The following is a 21,222-nucleotide window of genomic DNA, read 5'->3' as shown; positions in this document are numbered from 1 at the left end:
GGCAATGCAGGATCGGCTCTAAAAGAGAGAGAGGTAAGTATCTCACAGGAACACAAGGAGACCTGACTCCTAGCTTGGGAAACACGAAGAACAGACCCCGCCCCCTTGGACATTAATCCCCTTTATACCCTGTACCTGTGTGCATCATTTCCTGTCAGTGGACACTGGCCCTTTAAGAAAGGGTCAGTGACCGCGCGCGCGCCCTAATGCGCATGCGCGCGGCCCGGGTGCCAGAAGCCAGGGCAGGAAGCTGAGAGGAGGAAGCAGCAGAGCCAGCCAGGGGCTGGGAAGCCGACGGGCGCCGGGAGCGGGGACCAGGAGGCCTGGGAAGCGCGGCCAATGGAGGCTGGAGAGCGGGGAGCGTGGCAGGTGAGCCGGGGAGCGGAGCAGAGGACCCGGGGAGCGTGACAAATACAGCTAATCAGTGCATAGTAGGAGGGCTGCATAAAGAAAATTAACAGGCTTGCGAGAGATAGAATTCATACTGGTTGTTCAGTGATCAAATACTTATTTCATGCAATAAAATGCTAATTAATTATTAAAGAATCATACAATGGGATTTTCTTTTTGGATTCTGTAAGTCATAGTTGAAGTTACCTACGATTAAAATTATTTGTACAAGGGAAAATTTCTAAAATCAGCAATATATCAAATACTTATTTTCCGCACTATAGGCGTGTAATATAAGCAAGGTGCTCCATTCAACCGACTGATGCAGAGAGAGTGTCATTTTAGCATCTGTCAGGATGGGGTACTGTGCACCACCTCCATTTCTCTCTTCTTTCTATGCTATTTCAAATGGACCATTTATAATGTTTTCTTTAGATAGTTCATTCATTTACATGTTTAAATGTTTGTACATACAGTATATAAAGTGCTAATAGAAAATGTAGCTACCACCCCATCCCAAAACTGTCACTTATGCACTGTTAGTAGTTACCTGTCTTCTCCAAAATGGCTAATACAAACATGCTTGGTGCAAGCTAGTCAGTTTCCTAGAACCCATTGGTTGCCCTGGCCCTCACACTTTAACTCTAGTAAAAAGATCTGGCCTTAAACAAGCTGGCAAGATGGATATTCAAGAAGCCGTGTCAAATCCAGGAGGGCACATCAGAAACAGTACCCCCTCAAAAAAAAAATAGAGGAGGTAGTGAAATATAAAGCTGAGGTCAATGAACGGGAATAATCAGTTCAAAACACAGGGGCACAGGACAGAAGCACAAACCAGGATAGAAGATCTATTGACTTGGAATGGGAGCTAGCCTCTCTGGGGTTTATATACACTGACGAGCAAAGGGGTAACAATGTTTTAATTTTTTTACTTTCAGGCTCCATATCTCACACCATCCACTACAGCTTTGAGCATGAGTTCCACCGCGTGGGCAGGTCGCACATGAGTCGGTAAAGAGCAAATACTTGGCACTCAAATAGTTGAAGAAACTGGTGTTTTATTGAGTAAGCTTGACCAGATACAGCACAGATGTTTTGGTCTAACATAGACCTTCATCAATGTGCAGTGTAGATGGTCTGCTCAGCTTGTGAGTTAAAGTAGCACTGGTGTAGCTCATGGTGTCCACCGATGTGTAGCAAAAGTGCTTTTTCCACACAGCGGTGGTCACCATGAGTTACTGTGGCGCCCCTGACCTGGTCAGGCACCACTGAGTACTGCACCCATGCTGGGGACAGTACAACACAGGTAATCCAGAAGGCTGACAGGGGTGTGGAACACAGGCGCATAGTGATCAGGTCTCACACATGTACCCATGAGAGGACCCCTGGGGATCCCAGGAGGGGGCAAGCCTTCACCTTCACTGGAATAGTGGAGGGGGTAGAGCCTCCATCTCCTCTCAAGGGGTGTGGTGGAGAGTCTGGTTGCTAGGTGGCGTAGGCAAGAACAGGAGAGGAGGAGCAGTGAGTCAGTTAGAGCAGAACTCCAGAGGGCTCAGTGAGGAGCAGACCTGTGGGGCTGATGCTGTCTAACAGCGCCCGCGCAGTGACTACAGACGGGGGAGAACGGTCAACTAGGAGTGCTGCCTGAAAGCCAGCTTCAGCTAGAGAGTGCACGGAGTGGGAAGTAAGGAGACTTCTAGAGAGCACCAGGCCCAACCGGGCGGCAGATCCCGAAGCGAGGATAGATTCACCTTTCCCTGCTAAACCTGCCGGTGTGGGGCTCTTAAAGCCCACACCACAACACTACAAAAGCCGCAGCCACGTAACCGCAAGTAGGGCCCTTAGGTCACAGGAGGCAAGAGGCTGGAGTGGCCTGGCCTGGGGAACAAGCACACGGCAAAACAAGAAGGGGAGAGAGGCTTGGAGCATCTTCCCTGGGTGACCCCCATAGGGACTCAAAGTCGGGGTCACCCCAAACCACCAAGGGCTAAGGAAGGCGAGTTTGTAGTCACCCTCATACAGTCAGCCGGAAGGATACCTGGTTCCCACCTGGTTCATCCCAGCTACGCCCGGGTTACTCACCCTGCCACCTGAAGTGAGTAAAAACCCTGAAAGACACTCTGCCTGTGTGTGGTCATTCTGCGACTTGTGGTACTACAGCTTTACAAAGGGCCCTGGGGCTTGCCTCACTCTCAGGAGGCTACTACACCCGACTGCACCCACCATCAGCCCCAGGTGCCTCCTAATCTGCAGTGGCGGTCCCCTCTGACCGCAAATCTGAGAGTGGCGTCACGATCAAAACAAGAAGATTTCCTACCAGTGACGGAGATCCAGCAACGTGGAGTCCCTGAAGGTAATGCACCGACACCGACACAGCACCTGCGGGGCTTCACATCTGGCGTCACGAACAGGATAAGGACTAGACCTGTTCAGACAGGTGACCATGTGCCTGGGCGGTCCGCTTGAAAAATTGGAAGCGCCGCCATATTGCCACCATGAAAAGCGCGCTGAAAAACAACAGCAGCCCGCGCTGGAAGAAGTTACCGCCCACGAAGAGGTGTGGCTACCCAGAGATCCTCTGCAGAGTTCTGACCTTGCCAGCTATGAGAGTGGAAGCGTCGAGAGACGGCGGGAAGGAAAGGAAGCCACAAGCCTGCTGCTGGGAGAGGAGCTGCTGAAAGAGGCAGAGCAGAAACTGGACAGCTTGTTACAGGAGGCAGCGAAGAGTCCACTGCTGGGAGACCGTGCAGAAGACGGCGCAGAAGAAATGGCGTCTGACCGCAGGAACCCAGAACCAGGCTCCGCTGCCTGGTGGTACCGAGAGCTGGCCCAGTTTTGCAACCGGCTGGAGACCCGGGTCGTGGAGCAGATTCGGGAGGAACGGATGGAACTGCAGGAGATGACCGCGGCGGTTCGGGCCTATGAAGGGAGAGCTGCGCGCCGGGTGTCAGGCGGGACGGCGACGACGCAGACCCCAGTGCTACCAACAACGGGTGAGTCGAATGATGCCCCGGCCCGCGCAAGTGCCCCGACCCCTGCTGCCACGTCCGCGGTCCCTGAAGAGGCGTCCGGTGCGGCGACGCTGAAGCAGGCCGCAGCCACGCCAGGTGCGGCCCTCCAAGCCCCAGCGGCTGCAGCGATGCCCTGCTCGGCCCACCAAGACCCAGTCCCTGCAGCGATGCCCTGCCCGGCCCGCCAGGACCAGGCCGCCGCCATCCTGGGCGCGGCCCGCCAAGACCAGGCCGCCGCCATACAGGGCGCGGCCCGCCAAGCCCAGACTGCTGCAGCGACGTCCAGCCCAGCCTGCACAGAGCCCCCTGCAACAGCGACACTGATCCAGGCCGCCGCCATGCCAGGCGCGGCCCGCCAAGACCAGGCCGCCGCCATCCCGGGCGCGGCCCGCCAAGACCAGGCCGCCGCCATGCCAGGCGCGGCCCGCCAAGAAAAGACTACCTCAGCATTTACCCCGGCCTGTAAGGCCAGAGCAGACACCGCTCCCCGGTCCACAGAGGTTCCTGATAGGCAGCCCACGGTGGGTGAAGACCCTGCATATTGGCAGATGAGGGCTGACCTGGAGGCCAAATTTCCACAATGGTTGGTGAGCCAGTACATACCCCCTCCGCATACCCCAAAGAGTCTCCTGCTAACTCCTGCAGCAGCTACACCAAGGAGTCCCTCACCTGGGCCGGCCGAAGAGCAGCCATCCCCGGCACTGCCACAGCTGGAGTGCCAGGAAGAACTAAGGGGGAGAGGAGGCCAGGAAGCAGAAGGGTTGACTCCGACTCCAGTGCCACCAGTAGCAGTTGTGTGTTCAGAGCCGGAAATGCTGCCATACTCCCGCTGGGACGAGGAGGACCTGACCCCCTCTGCAGAAGAAGAGCTGCCTAAGAGCTTCACCTGGGAGCCCACAGGCATGGATCCAGCCCGCAAGACACGGCGCAGAAGAACACAGTTTGCTCCAGCACCACAGTCTCCTGAACAGAGAGCAGTCACCGCCAGAGACCTAAAGGAGAAGCGTTTGTTGAGAGAGTCCAAAGCCCAGGCTAGAGGACCCCTGTGTTATGGCGTAGTGGAAGACTTTAATCTGAAAAGCGGCTATGGATTCATTGTAGCACCAGGAATAAAAGAAGGGATATTTGTAAACCGCAGAGATGTGAACGCTCATCTGCCAAGAGGACACCCTTGCAGAAATCTAAAGATGGGAGATTCCGTTCAGTTCACCCTGCATCAAGGCGAAAGAGGATTGTATGCTCTGGACGTAACGCTATGTCCCAACAAACCTTACAGCCATCCCCTGCAACAAGAAAGACAAGAAAGACAAGACAGAGATAAAGAAACAGATACAGAAAAGGAATCAGATGCAGACCAAGAAAGGAAAGACACAGAACCTATAGATGAGGCAACCACAGATGAAGAAAGAGACAAAGAGCAAGAAAGTCACAGGTGCCAGTGCCCAACGTGCCCTCGCCCTAGTGAAAAAGAGGAGTAAAGTAAAGCAAGAAGTAAAGAAAGTTTGACCAGTTTTGACAAGTTTTGTTTGCAACGTTTAAGAAATGCGCCCACAAAAACTATTGTGAGAAATAAACTTTAAGGCTATGAACTTGCTATAGCCACAAACTCTCGCAGTGTAAATAGTTACACCAGTGGCACCACCACCAGGGCCAGCCTGTTTAGGGGCTTGGCTCGTCTGCAACCAGGGGGGCCCGTCCGTAGAAAAGGGCCTTGGCTCACCTGCGACCAGAGAGCATGCCTGTTTATGGGGCCTTGGCTCACCACCACAAAGAGGGTACCTGGTCAGCACCAACTGTGGAGGCCGCCTCTGAATCCTGCCAGAAGAGGCTGACGGCGCGGATCCACCAGGCCAGGTATACCCTGAAACCACCAGCCCATGAAAGCCGCCTCTACATCCTGCCAGAAGTGGCTGAAGTCGCGGCCAACGGGAGAGGAAGATTGGAGGAAAGGTCTGGGGAAACGGATGGCCCAGACCTGGTTACCAACAGGACCGGTGACCTGCCTCCTGAGAGGGTTTTGGGTGGGTTAACGGACTTGTGGGTGGAGGGTGGTGATGTCTGATACCTGGTGGTTTTAAAAATGTTTTACATGTTTTAATGTTTTATGCATTTTAAAATGTTGTCTTGCAGCCCGAGGACGTGCTGGTGATAACTAAGGGGGAATGTGGCGCCCCTGACCTGGTCAGGCACCACTGAGTACTGCACCCATGCTGGGGACAGTACAACACAGGTAATCCAGAAGGCTGACAGGGGTGTGGAACACAGGCGCATAGTGATCAGGTCTCACACATGTACCCATGAGAGGACCCCTGGGGATCCCAGGAGGGGGCAAGCCTTCACCTTCACTGGAATAGTGGAGGGGGTAGAGCCTCCATCTCCTCTCAAGGGGTGTGGTGGAGAGTCTGGTTGCTAGGTGGCGTAGGCAAGAACAGGAGAGGAGGAGCAGTGAGTCAGTTAGAGCAGAACTCCAGAGGGCTCAGTGAGGAGCAGACCTGTGGGGCTGATGCTGTCTAACAGCGCCCGCGCAGTGACTACAGACGGGGGAGAACGGTCAACTAGGAGTGCTGCCTGAAAGCCAGCTTCAGCTAGAGAGTGCACGGAGTGGGAAGTAAGGAGACTTCTAGAGAGCACCAGGCCCAACCGGGCGGCAGATCCCGAAGCGAGGATAGATTCACCTTTCCCTGCTAAACCTGCCGGTGTGGGGCTCTTAAAGCCCACACCACAACACTACAAAAGCCGCAGCCACGTAACCGCAAGTAGGGCCCTTAGGTCACAGGAGGCAAGAGGCTGGAGTGGCCTGGCCCGGGGAACAAGCACACGGCAAAACAAGAAGGGGAGAGAGGCTTGGAGCATCTTCCCTGGGTGACCCCCATAGGGACTCAAAGTCGGGGTCACCCCAAACCACCAAGGGCTAAGGAAGGCGAGTTTGTAGTCACCCTCATACAGTCAGCCGGAAGGATACCTGGTTCCCACCTGGTTCATCCCAGCTACGCCCGGGTTACTCACCCTGCCACCTGAAGTGAGTAAAAACCCTGAAAGACACTCTGCCTGTGTGTGGTCATTCTGCGACTTGTGGTACTACAGCTTTACAAAGGGCCCTGGGGCTTGCCTCACTCTCAGGAGGCTACTACACCCGACTGCACCCACCATCAGCCCCAGGTGCCTCCTAATCTGCAGTGGCGGTCCCCTCTGACCGCAAATCTGAGAGTGGCGTCACGATCAAAACAAGAAGATTTCCTACCAGTGACGGAGATCCAGCAACGTGGAGTCCCTGAAGGTAATGCACCGACACCGACACAGCACCTGCGGGGCTTCACATTACACCAGTGCTACTTTCACTCACAAGCTGAGAAAACCATCTACACTGCACACTGATGAAGGTCTATGTTAAACCGAAACATCTGTGCTGTATGTTGACAAGCTTACTCAATAAAATGCCAGTTTCTTCAACTATTTGAGTGCCAAGTATTTGCTCTTTGCTACATATGGGACTGGATCATACTTGAGCATCTACCATACAGAAATGCCATGTCTATCCACAGCATGAGTCGTTGACTTGGAAAATTCAAGCGCTGTTGAAGCGCTGTTAGCCAGGCAAAAGCGGTAGAGGAATGGCGGAAATGGGCGCTAATACCACGCACCTTCTCAAGTAGGTATGGCAAGACAGGGTGTGTTTTGAGAAATTTCTGAACAACTAGGCTCTGCACGTGAGCCATGCATGGCACGTGTACCAGCTTGCCGACCTTTAAAGCTGCCACCAGATTACGCCTATTACATACCTCCCAACCGTCCCGGATACAGCGGGACAGCCCCGATTTTATAGTCCAGTCCCGTTCTCACGCCCAGGAGCTCCGTAATCCCGCAGTGTAGTGAGAGGCAGCTGCCACGCCCCCGCACTCTGCCGACCACGCCCCCTCCGGATGCCGGCCACAATCTCTGGATGCCTTCCATGGCATCTATCCTGATGGCCACGCCGCTTTGCTGTCGTCCACGCCCTCTCTGAATGCTGGACACATACACTCCTCGGGATGTCTTCCTTGTCCCCTCCTGCTGCTCGCTCTATGCTGGCCACGCCCCCTTTGCCTGTCTCTTCTGCCCAGGATCCTCACATGTGACCGGCTCTCCACAGCGGCTGCTTCGTTTGTTCTGCAACTGAGGTAAGAGCAGCAGCAGGGAGAGAGCAGAGTGAGTGCAGGAGGATAGTGCAGAGTGAGTGCAGGAGGATAGTGCAGAGTGAGTGCAGGAGGGGAGAGCAGAGTGAGTGCAGGAGGATAGTGCAGAGTGAGTGCAGGAGGACAGTGCAGAGTGAGTGCAGGAGGACAGTGCAGAGTGAGTGCAGGAGGACAGTGCAGAGTGACTGCAGGAGGACAGTGCAGAGTGAGTGCAGGAGGACAGTGCAGAGTGAGTGCAGGAGGACAGTGCAGAGTGAGTGCAGGAGGATAGTGCAGAGTGAGTGCAGGAGGACAGTGCAGAGTGAGTGCAGGAGGACAGTGCAGAGTGAGTGCAGGAGGATAGTGCAGAGTGAGTGCAGGAGGATAGTGCAGAGTGAGTGCAGAGTGAGTGCAGGAGGATAGTGCAGAGTGAGTGCAGGAGGATAGTGCAGAGTGAGTGCAGGAGGACAGTGCAGAGTGAGTGCAGGAGGACAGTGCAGAGTGAGTGCAGGAGGACAGTGCAGAGTGAGTGCAGGAGGATAGTGCAGAGTGAGTGCAGGAGGATAGTGCACAGTGAGTGCAGGAGGACAGTGCAGAGTGAGTGCAGGAGGACAGTGCAGAGTGAGTACAGGAGGACAGTGCAGAGTGAGTGCAGGAGGACAGTGCAGAGTGAGTGCAGGAGGACAGTGCAGAGTGAGTGCAGGAGGATAGTGCAGAGTGAGTGCAGGAGGATAGTGCAGAGTGAGTGCAGGAGGATAGTGCAGAGTGAGTGCAGGAGGACAGTGCAGAGTGAGTGCAGGAGGACAGTGCAGAGCGAGTGCAGGAGGACAGTGCAGAGTGAGTGCAGGAGGACAGTGCAGAGTGAGTGCAGGAGGATAGTGCAGAGTGAGTGCAGGAGGATAGTGCAGAGTGAGTGCAGGAGGACAGTGCAGAGTGAGTGCAGGAGGGGGAGCAGTGTGCCTGCAGGAGGACAGTGCAGAGTGAGTGCAGGAGGAGGGAGCAGTGTGCCTGAAGGAGGACAGTGCAGAGTGAGTGCAGAAGGGGGGAGCAGGGGAGAGTACAGCACTTGTCTTCTCAGGTCCCCCTGTACCTGCAATAGAAAAAGCAGAAACAGAGGGGACTGTGAGTGCTGCCATCCTGTGCCCTCAGTGCCCCCCAGTGCTGCCAGCCTGTGCGCTCAGCACCCTCCCCCCCAGTACTGCCAGCCTGTGCCCTCAGCGCCCCGCCGCAGTGCTGCCAGCCTGCGCCCTCCCCGCAGTGCTGCCAGCTTATGCCCTCAGCACCCTCCAGTGCTGCCAGCTTGGGCCCTGAGCGTCTTTCAGCCTGTGCCCTAAGCATCCCTAGGGCCAGTATGTATGCCCCACAGGCCACCACTGTCAGTATGTAGGCTCCACAGGCCCTAGTAATGTGTATGCCCCCCCACTGACCCCAGTAATGTTTATGCCCCTAGTAATGTGTATGCCCCCCCCCCACGGACCCCACTAATGTGTATGCCCCCCCCCCCACTGACCCCAGTAATGTTTATGCCCCTAGTAATGTGTATGCCCCCCCCACGGACCCCAGTAATGTGTATGCCCCCTCCACTGACCCCAGTAATGTTTATGCCCCTAGTAATGTGTATGCCCCCCCCACGGACCCAAGTAATGTGTATGCCGCCCCCCACTGACCCCAGTAATGTGTATGCCACCCGAGTAACATGGATGCCCTCAGTGATGTCTATGCACCCCCAGTAATATGTATACCCCCTGGTGACCCCAGTAACATATATGTCCACCCAGTGCTGTCTATGCCCCCTGTGCTGTATTTGCCCCCAGCCATCACACAGTGCGGCCTGCACAGCCACATACCCTGGAGGAGCTGGACGAAGACAAGCGGGGGAGGTGAGTAAGGCTGCTGCCGACTTCCCCATATTAATACCTCTAATGTGTCTGTGTGTATGATGTGTGTATGACTGTGTGTAGATTTACGTCTGTTTATGTGAATTTTGTGAATTTTTCTTCAAATATATGTGTGTACTAGCTGTACTATCGTCGGTCGGTCTCTCTCTCTCTCTGTCGGTCGGTCTCCCCCCCTCTCTCATACTCACAGCTCACTGGCGTCTCGCTGCACAGCATTCACACTGCTCCGGCGGCTTTTCCTCTTATGAAAATGCCGGCCGCTCATTATTCCATCTCATATTCCCTGCTTTGCCCGCCCACCAGCACCTATGATTGGTTACAGTCAGACACGCCCCCACGCTGAGTAACAGCTGTCTCACTGCAACCAATTACAGCTGCCGGTGGGCAGGTCTATATTGTGGAGTAAAATAAATAATTAAAACAAACGACGTGCGGTTCCCCCCCCCCCCCAATTTTGATACCAGCCAGGGTAAAGCCACACGGCTGAAGGCTGGAATTCTCAGGATGGGGAGCTCCACGTTATGGGGAGCCCCCCAGCCTAACTATCAGCCAGCAGCTGCGCGGAATTGCCGAATCCATTAGATGTGCCAGTCCCGGGACTCTACCCGGCTCATCCCGAATTGACCTGGTGCGATGGCAATCGGGGTAATAAGGAGTTAATGGCAGTCCATAGCTGCCACTAAGTCCTAGGTTAATCATGGCAGGTGTCTCCCTGAGATACCTTCCATGATTAACCTGTAAGTTAAAGAAAATAAACACACACATCCAAAAAATCCTTTATTTGGAATAAAAGACAAACCCCCCCCCCCCTTTTTCACCACTTTATTAATCCCCAAATACCCCTCCAGCTCCGACGTAATCCACATGAGGTTCCGCGACGCATCCAGCTCTGCTACATGAAGATGACAGGAGCGGTCACAGACCAGACCGCTCTCTATCAGCTCCACGCAGCAACTCTAGTGAGCCGCACGATCAGCAATGACGTCACTCATGTTACCCGCGGCCACCGCTGGATCCTCCAACTGTTACAGCAAGTTGCCCGAGTGACTGAAGTGAGCAGCGCGATCAGCGATGACATCACAGGTGAGTTGCGGTCTCAGATGGAGGACTCCAGCTGGCCGCGGGTAACTTGAGTGATGGCACCGCTGATCGCACTGCTCACTTCAGTCACTCAGGGGATTTGCGGTCACCGGTGAGTCCTTCACCGGTTGACCGCTAACCAGGACGCAACAGACAGAGCCGCGGGGTGACAATGAAGTCTGGTGAAGTTCATCCGAGTTCATTCTCATCGCGCGACTCGGTCTGTGTCTGCTGTCCGCGGGCATGTAGCAGAGCTGAATTGACGAGGGAACGCACTGCCAAAAATGCATGCAAAACACATGCGTTTTGGATGCTTTTTTTTTTTTACAAACACAGTGTTTACATTTCTCCAGTCTGCCAGAGGGTGTGTTCTTTTCCGCACTGCGCACATACCAAGCTGAGGTCACACTGGCATATCACATGTGATGCGATATGCTAATGACCCTCGGCTCCTGCTGTGCTATGAGCGTGAGCCATTACACTGTGATCTGATCCTGCGATCGGATCACAGCTGAGGAGGAGAGGGAGGGATTAAGGATGTCAGGCGTTCAGTTGGGATGAGCCCTGGGCCTTGCTGTCTTTTTAAAGGCGACTGGATCAGCAGACGAGAGCGCCCACTGACCCCTGTGTCTCTACAATTGGAACAATCAGAACAGTAAGTCGCCCGTATTCACTAATTCCTCCCATTAACCAAAAGCACAGTATTACAGATATTTTATCTAATAGAGCAGATCTGTCATGAAGTCTGCAGTTTTGAACATGGGGCAGATTTAGGGGAAAGATCTGCTTTAAAACAGAATTTTGTGGTCTAAAACATTCTAGTTTAAATGTAACACGGCTAAGTTTGCATTTATATTTTAATTTACTACTTAGAAATAAATCTCTGTATTTTTTTTAATTATTGTTTCTAAAACAATGATTGTCATTGCTGACTGGGCGTGGTTAGAGGCGTGGCCATGGGTGTGGCCTAAAAATTTGCAGCGGCCCTCTTTACTAGTTACTTCGGCCCTCTTTCCATTCTTTCAAAGTTGGGAGGTATGCCTATTATTGCAGACAACCAGACCGGGTTGGAGGTGCAGTGGGGAGACCTACTGATCAGTCTGTTTTTTTATACCTTGCCACACCTCGGCTGCAGTGTGTGGTGTCTGACCTAAACAGATCAGCTTCAGCAGAGCATGTTGCTGCTTTGCCGATTTGCTGCTGCACATCTCCCAGCTTGGCAATGATGGGGAGGATAATTCAGCAGAGAATGAGGAGGAGGAGGAGAGAAAGGAAGTGGCATATGATGAGGCGGAAAACGTGATAGTAGGTGGGCCCTCTATTCTTGGCGTCGGTAGGATGTGTGATGTTCCAGTTTGCAACTTTGTCCCAGTCTCCACCAGGTAAACCCAGTGTGCCATGACAGATACAGTGCCTTGCAAAAGTATTCGGCTCCCTTGAATTTTTCAACCTTTTCCCACATTTCAGGCTTCAAACATAAAGATAAAAATTTTAATGTTATGGTGAAGAATCAACAACATGTAAGACACAATTGTGAAGTTGAACGAAATTTATTGCTTAATTTAAACTTTAAAAAAAATAACTGAAATGTGGTGTGTGCAATATTATTCGTCCCCTTTAAAGGGAACCTGTCACCAGTTTTTTAACTATTAAACCAAAAGTGTCACCTTCTGCAGCTCCTGGGCACAGATACATCACCGGCGTGCGTGACGGAAACTGTTTTCTGCTCGGCCTGCGATATGGGCAGAGCGAACTGTGCCTGTGCGAGACTTGTCCAGCAGCATGTATGAAGGCGCGCGTGCCAATCATGACAGGAGGATGGTTAGCAAGGCCAAAAGGAGGGACAGGAGCCAAAATAGAGCCCGCCAATCTGGCCAACACAGCTCATTAACATACAAAACAGTGAGATTTTATAAAGTTCTTTTTGCGGTCTGCAAGTGGGGACAGCAACAAGGTGCATGTTCATAGAATGGAGCCTAGGAGCTGCAGAAGGTGACACTTTTGGTTTATAGTAAAAAAGCTGGTGACAGGTTCCCTTTAAGTTAATACTTTGTAGCGCCACCTTTTGCTGCGATTACAGCTGCAAGTCACTTGGGGTATATGTCTATCAGTTTTGCACATCGAGAGACTGAAATTCTTGCCCATTCTTCCTTTGCAAATAGCTCGAGTTGATTGAGGTTAGATGACAGCGTTTGTGAACAGCAGTTTTTAGCTCTTTCCACAGATTCTCGATTGGATTCAGGTCTGGACATTACTTGGCCATTCTAACACCTGGATAAGTTTATTTGTAAACCATTCCATTGTAGATTTTGTTTTATGTTTGGGATCATTGTCTTGTTGGAAGTCAAATCTCTGTCCCAGTCTCAGGTCTTTTGCAGATTCCAACAGGTTTTCTTCAAGAATGGTCCTGTATTTGGCTCCATCCATCTTCCCATCAATTGTAACCATCTTTCTGTCCCTGCTGAAGCAAAGCAGGCCCAAACCATGATGCTGTCACCACGTTTGATAGTGGGGATGGTGTGTTCAGGGTGATGAGCTGTGTTGCTTTTACGCCAAACATATCGCTTGGCATTGTGCCCAAATAGTTCAATTTTGGTTTCATCTGACCAAAGCACCTCCTTCCACATGTTTGGTGTGTCTCCCAGGTGGCTTGTGGCAAACTTTAAACAACACTTTTTATGGATATCTTTGAGAAATGGCTTTCTTCTTGCCACTCTTCCATAAAGGCTAGATTTGTGCAGTGTACGATTGATTGTTGTCCTATGGACAGACTCTGCCACCTCAGCTGTAGATCTCTGCAGTTCATCCAGAGTGATCATGGGCCTCTTGGCTGCATCTCTGGTCAGTCTTCTCCTTGTTTGAGATGAAAGTTTGGATGGACGGCCGGGTCTTGGTAGATTTGCAGTGGTATGATACTCCTTCCATTTCAATATGATCGCTTGTACAGTGCTCCTTGGGATGTTTAAAGTTTTGGAAATCTTTTTGTAACCAAATCTGGCTTTAAACTTCTCCACAACAGTATCACGGACCTGCCTGTTGTGTTCCTTGGTCTTCATGATGCGATCTGCGCTTTAAACAGAACACTGAGACTATCACAGAGCAGGTGCATTTATACGAAGACTTGATTACACACAGGTGGCTTATATTTATCATCATCATCAGTCATTTAGGACAACATTGGATCATTCAGAGATACTCAATGAACTTCTGGAGTGAGTTTGCTGCACTGAAAGCAAAGGGGACGAATAATATTGCACGCCCCACTTTGCTGTTATTTATTTTTTTTAAAAAGTTTAAAATAAGCAATAAATTTTGTTTAACTTCACAATTGTATCCCACTTGTTGATTTTTCACCATAACATTTTTTATCTTTATGTTTGAAGCCTAAAATGTGGGAAAAGGTTGAAAAATTCAAGGGAACCTAATACTTTCGCAAGGCACTGTATGTATCGTCCCTGTCCACGCGACTGTTGTTAGGCGGACCTTCCCGGTTAAGGTGTTGGTGAGAGCATGGTTGAGATTGTGTAACACGGGGACGGCACAATGGGCAAAATAGTGGTGGCTGGGAACACTGTATCGTGGGGCAGCCACAGCTAAGAGATCATGGAAACACTGTGTTCCCCCAAGCCTAAACGACAACATCTCCACGGCTAGCAATTTGGCAGTGTGCGAGTTTAGGTTTTGTGCATGTGGGTGCGTGGCTGGGTATTTAATGCTTTCTTTTGAAGCTCTCAGGCACGGACAACTGGATGCTTCGTTGGGACAAGGAAGTGGATGTGGTTGATGTTTGCTGTGGCTGTGTAATCGCAGCTTGTGGGCAGAATGTATGACAGCAGATTGTGAAGGACATAGCACAGGCGACATGGCAGTGGATTGACCTGCACACTCAAATTTGGTATCCTGGTGTTCTGCCCATCTACTGGGGTGCTTGGCTGGCTTCTTCACATATCTTCAGGGCACCATTCCAGTTGTATAACATGCATTATCTCACAATTACAAAGCATATGAGCCACCTCCACTGCCGTATTTATCGCGCCAGAACAGATAAACCTTGTGATGAGCGACTTGCTGACTCCAATATTTTTAATAAACATCCACCATTTTGCTTTTGAATAGATGGACAGCCTTCAGTCAGTATTCTTCCAGCAGTCATGGGACTCACATGATAAAGTTTGACAATTTTGTTGGCCGAGAGACTGCTATGCAGTTTCTCGGGAAATCTTCATGGCTGCTCCTCAATTCGAACCAGTGACCTTTCACTTGGTAATCAATAGACTGTTACTGGAGCTGAGCAGGTCAGACTCTCTGAAAGTGCTCAACTCAAGTAACGAGTATAATGGAAGTCACTATTTGGGCAGTTCAGCTCGCTGCCCACATACAGTCAGCCATAAACAGAGCATTTCTGGGGGCAAGGAGGGGAGTTTTTCTTTTTTATTTTGAACTACTGTACATCCAAAAACATTGTTTCATCCCCAGTGAGAGTCATTAAAAGACTCTCCCTGGGGTGCCTGCCCACATTATGCAGTGAAGCTACTCTGTGCTTTGTGCTTGTTGTTTCACGGACAACACAGCCAAGCAGCCACGATACTCAGCCGAATACCCTGGTACTCGATCGAGTACCAAACTGGTGAACATGCTCGTTCAACACTAGTAATCAACCTAATTATACACTGAGCTATTAGGGAATGTGAGAACAGAATGAAAATTAATTTTCTCTCTCTATACTACAAATTTCAAATACCAGGAGCAAAACAGTAACAATGCACTGCCATGAGAAGAATTTTCATAACTAATTATATGCTGAATAGTTGAAAGTAAAATTTATATACGAGCTAACCAAGATGATGGTCTGTAAAATGAAGGGCGTCTCATGCTGAAAGCTGTAGTAGACCGTGAGATATGGACCCTGAAAGTCAAAAGCTCAAATCATGGTTACCCTTTTGCTCATTAGTGTAGAACAGCTCCAACCATTGCTGACAGCAGGAAGAAACCAAAACAACAAGAATAAAATACGATTGATGCCATCAAGCATCGGCCACAACAACAGGGTGGCGACGCCTAGCGGCCGAAGCAGAAATCAACACAGATGTTACAGAAACACATTATAGAGGTTGGCCTATCCTTAGGATAGGTCATCAATGTCTGATCGACTGGAGTCCGACTCCCAGCGCCCCCACCGATCATTTTTCTTGGTCTCAGCAAGCTTCAATTCCATGTTTCTGCTTGTAGAATGTATTATTAAAAACAATAAATGACTAAATCCTGTCAAGATTACTGAAAACACAAGATATTTAATATCCTTACAATCCTTGTGCTATGCAGTCGTCATGGTTACTTGGTTTCTATGGAAGCAGAGAAGTCAATTTTGGCGTCAGAAACAGCTCCAGCTCTCAGGTCATAGCAATGCTTGTCTGTTCCGAGTCTGGGAGATAATAAAGAACAAAGTGGACTCCAAGAATTGTTCCTAGTGTCTCCAATGAGTGAAGAGACTATTGTTGTGGATCTCATCTCACTGGTGCTTCATGACTTCAGATAACCTCTTCTCAGAATTATCAAACCCCAACCAGTTTGGCAATCATCACCTAGACACAAAGCCTATCACATAGTACACGCCTATTTCACCTGGTGTGGACTTATTCACCTGGTGCATGAGAGAGAGAGACAGAGAGAGAGACGGATTCCCGGGTCCAGGTCGGACCCTGAAACCGCGCGGATCCGGACTTTTACAGTTAGTGCCGCAGTCATGTGAGAAATACTCTTCTTTCATGCCCCTCCACGTTACATAATAATGAAGGTCTTTTTTTAGGTGTGTGTGTGCTGTTGGTTTTACAAGGGCAATACACCTCTCCAGACTGCATGCTGCCATTGGACAAGGGAGGCCAGGACCAGATCAAGTACAGCGAATTGAGGGAGATCAAAGTCCAAAAATAACCTTTTCTTAACATTAAAGTAAACCTGTCAGTTGCAATATGCACCCAGAACCACGAGTAGTTCTGGGTGCATATCCCTGCCTAACCGTCCCTGCATCCAGTAGCCAAAAACAACCAACTCATTAAAAAACAAACTCAAAAGAATAATAATATAGATTTTTATGAATTAAAGAAAGGAAAGATAAGGTGTAATGACATTGATGACACACAAGATGGCGCACATCCACAGGCCGGAGAAAACATATCAAAGAATAACTGTATAACAACCAGGCAAAAAGCAGATGTATAAAGTGGCCAAAAAGTAATCAAAATCGCTAATGACTAGCCTGTGAAGGTGTCCACTCAGAAGTTCAGACAATGAATAAACAGTGCAAATAAATAAGTCTAAATCGCGGACAGACCTGTGGACATCATTCCCTGCTAGGATGGTGTCAGCTCCCTATGCGCGTTTCAGTACAGGGCCTTCATCAGGGGCCCTGTGCTGAAACGCGCATAGGCAGCTAGCAGGGAATCAGGTCTACAGGTCTGTCCACTTTTTAGACTTATTTATTTTGATTTACTCAACAAACGATTATTATACAAAACAATGGATACAAGAAACTCATGCAAAAATATTTTAATAATAATATTTCTGAAAAAATACAAAAAATACACAAACATCAAACAAACACATTCCTATGAGGGAAAAGGATGCATGCAGATAATATATTGAGTCAATGCTGCTATATCAAAAATTTAGGATCGCGGAGTCCAAGATAAATATATTTAAACGCATATTAGACAGTACATAGCACATGCATGTGAATGCAGATATATGTAGATAATTTTATGCTAATAATTCATACGGGACCCGCGTTATAATAAGGCACTAGTTATAAATATGAGTACCTCGACCTGAATAATCATTATAATTGTTCATGTGCACATATAGTAGCTCAAGGAAGCGGAGATCAATAACTCCAATCAATACATAAGGTGCTCGCTGTTTGCAAAACGCATATATGTTCCTGCTAAGGAGAACGGGCATGGCCTCCTGAAAGAAGCCCAGAGGCGAAACGATCGTCGAGGTGGAGAGACGTGTATGCTGCTAATGGTATATTATTTGCCCTTATTTTTCCGCTGCTATTAAGGTATTATATCATGTATATTTTCTAATGTGCCTTGACCTGCACAGATTCATTATGTAGCACCTGATATCTTTCCATTCCATAGATCTGGTGTTTTTTGCATGAGTTTCATTAGACAGGTGAATGCGCATGGCATTACTATGTAAACTTCACCTGCAATTTCTGCGATAGCTCTAAAAAAAAATATTTTAGGCTCCAAAATATTTTTTTCATTAACTGCACTGTGCACTAGGTATTAAATCAATGTCTACTACGCTAGCAGATTATATCATTGTGATGTTCAGCTTTTAGCCCATCACTGATTTTCTGCCTTATGGATTAACTTGCAGCATCGCATGCGTTTTCTCCACACTTGGATTTATTATAGCAAGTTTTTTCCATATTGTGCTATAGATTATTATTACATAATTTTTTCCTTTTACCTATAATATGCCATGCCCGTTCTCCTTAGCAGGAACATATATGCGTTTTGAAAACAGCGAGCACCTTATGTACTTATTGGAGTTATTGATCTCAGCTTTTTTGCGCTACTATATGTGCACATGAACAATTATGATTATTCAGGTCGAGGTACTCATATTTATAACTAGTGCCTTATTATAACGCGGGTCCCGTATGAATTATTAGCATAAAATTATCTACATATATCTGCATTCACATGCATGTGCTATGTACTGTCTAATATGCGTTTAAATATATTTATCTTGGACTCCGCGATCCTAAATTTTTGATATAGCAGCATTGACTCAATATATTATCTGCATGCATCCTTGTCCCTCATAGGAATGTGTTTGTTTGATGTTTGTGTATTTCTTGTATTTTTTCAGAAATATTATTAAAATATTTTTTCATGAATCTCTTGTATCCATTGTTTTATATAATGGTTTGTTGAGTAAATTAACGATGAAGTGTCTTGCACTCATGCTGTTTGGGACTAACATAATACTTATTTATTTTGATGCAGTTTTTTTCATTGTCTGAACTTCTGAGTGGACACCTTCACCTTCACAGGCTTTTCTTTACCGATTGTTTAGGACCAGTCAAGTGCAGGAACAGCAATAAGTGATCCATTACACTATCCTGAACCAGAACATTCAAGGGAGACCTGGTGTATCCATCCATGACTGCCAAATCTTATAGCATTTCTTTTCAAGTACTCATGGCTTTCCAAGCAAATCGTATTATTCATTTTGTTTTAAGGTTCTTCTATAGTCGGAGGTGAAGCGTCCAACCAATGATATGCGAATAGTTTCCTGGCCTGATAAGGAATGCGTGTGATGTCTGGAGCCACCGGAGAATTCAAATCCGATCCCTCTTCCCAGAGGCCTAGAATACAGGTGCAGGGAGTTGGCTGTATTTAATGTGACACACCTGTTCTAACAGGATCAGGTTTTTTTTTTCTCAGTATTCTCTAATATTTCCACACTCCCACATCATATGCATAAGATATGCATTCTCCTGTCCACATGTAGCACATTCGGCATCGGCTCTAAAGGCTGCTTTACACGGTACGACCGATTGTGCAATTTCACAATCGATCGTACCCGCCCCCGTCCTTTTTGCGGCACGGGCAAATCGCTGCCCGAGGCGCACAAAGTCGGTTACCCCCCGTCACACGTACTTACCTCCCGTCCGACCTCGCTGTGGGCGGCGAACGTCCACTTCCTGGAGTGGGAGGTACGTTCGGCGTCACAGCGACGTCACACGGCCGCCGGCCAATAGAAGCGGAGGAGCGGAGATGAGCAGGATGTAAACATCCCGCCCACCTCCTTCCTTCCACATAGCCGGCGAGAGCCGCGGGTCGCAGGTAAGCGATGTTCATCGTTCCCGGGGTGTCACACGGAGCGGCGTGTGCTACCCCGGGAATGATGAACAATTAAATTAAACGATATTATGAAACCTAGCGAGCAGTACACGACTCACGATTTGTGAGCGATACTGCGTAGCTAGGAGGTGTCACACAGGCCGGCATCGCAAGCGATGCCGGAAGTGCGTCACAAAAACCGTGACCCCGACGATCTATCGCACGATAGATCTTCTGGTGTAAAGCAGCCTTAAGTCCCATTTTAAATACGAAGCTAGGTGTTTTGTAAGCCCTATGAAGGAGAAAGAGCTGAGATAATCTCTGTCTTTAAGAAACTGATAATTTAGAAGTTTTCTCCCAAATATCTGCCCATTGGTCACCAGTCAAGAGACCAAGATCCCTTTCCCACTTGTCTCTTACATATCTTCCCATCCCTTAAACCCCACAAGTTTCTGGATTGCTCATAAATCTGAATTACACCGTAAGGGCAAATTCTCTGTGAATTCTGCTATATTCAGAAGATATTTGCCTCTGTCCCATACCCTAAAAATAATGGCTAATGTTGGATGTTTCACATTATTCACTTATCGGTTCCCCACTTCTAAATAACTCACCAGGTACATTGCATCCTATTCCCTTCTCGCCCACCAACCAACCACCTACATCATATGCACCCTCCTTCCCCAACCCCTTGAAATGCTGCATTTGAGAGGCAATATGGGCAGCTCTGTTCCCCGGTACCGACGCCTCCTCTTCAGGCCATCTTTGTTGTCCTTCTTCTGAAGCCGGGGTGCATGACGCATCTTACGTCATCCACACTCGCCGGCATTGAGGTCCTGCACAGGCGCACTTTGATCTGCTCTGAGTAGGGCAGATCAAAGTATTGTAGTGCCAACAAATATAGAATCCATAGGATGAAAGGCACTCACCGGTGTTACTGTACCAAAAAGGTTTTATTCCTGAATCAGGTTACATGTGAAGGCAAGTGGGGTGGGGGAGACACAAAACACATAGGCTAACGGCCGTTTCGCACCTGCACACGGCGCTTCCACGCGTCCACCTTGCAGCCGTTTTGCACCTGCACATATGTGCAGGTGCGAAACGGCCGTTGTCCTATGTGTTTTGTGTCTCCCCCTCCCCACTTGCCTTCACATGTAACCTGATTCAGGAATAAAGCCTTTTTGATACAGCAACACCGGTAAGTGCATTTCATCCTATGGATTATTTATTTTGTGGCATGATTTATCTTTGAAAAAAGCACCACGGAACTTTGTATCGACACTGCCTGTATGTTGGTCTGGTTTTACACGAACATTAATGTTTTGACTCTATTCTGAAGCAAAAAGCATGAAATATATGCATCCCATCAGTGTGAATAGTGCCCAGCATTTCATTCTATGAACTCTGTAAGGTATTGTAGTGCGCCTGCGCGGGACCGGCGAGTGTGTATGACATAGGACGCGTCATGTACACAGGTTTCAGAAAGAGGACGAAGATGGCCGAAAGAGGGAGCGCCGGCATTGGAGACACCCATATGACCCAACTCCACCGCAGCGACCGTCTAGCTAAGTATTACAAAGTGATTTTTACGTTCTACACAGCGGCCTGGGCTCTTATATACAGCATGTTAGAATGCTGTATATAAGAGCCCACTGGTGGTGGCCGCAGCTTATAGGCCCCCAATCTGCTGACATGTTCCCTTTAAGCCCCTTTCTACTACTACTGTGGAACATTACGAACAATGACTAGTCCTCCCTCTAAGCACTGGTGACTAACAAATATTCTTTAAGGCAACGCCTAACATCCAGGCAATGCTACCCTTTCTCCTCCT

The 21,222-nt window shown here is 49.1% G+C and overlaps 1 long non-coding RNA gene across 1 annotated transcript in view; it reads left to right on the top strand.

Moving 5' to 3' along the window:
- Nucleotides 1-21,222, top strand: part of LOC142248839 (uncharacterized) — a 59,845-nt gene that overhangs the window by 13,204 nt on the left and 25,419 nt on the right. Inside the window, exon 2 of the long non-coding RNA XR_012724950.1 lies at nucleotides 18,788-18,924. This is a non-coding gene — a long non-coding RNA (uncharacterized LOC142248839). The remainder of the gene's footprint in view (nucleotides 1-18,787; nucleotides 18,925-21,222) is intronic.

Source organism: Anomaloglossus baeobatrachus, chromosome 8 (assembly GCF_048569485.1).
Source record: "Anomaloglossus baeobatrachus isolate aAnoBae1 chromosome 8, aAnoBae1.hap1, whole genome shotgun sequence".
NCBI lineage: Eukaryota > Metazoa > Chordata > Amphibia > Anura > Aromobatidae > Anomaloglossus > Anomaloglossus baeobatrachus.
This window is presented reverse-complemented; position numbering and strand designations above follow the sequence as displayed.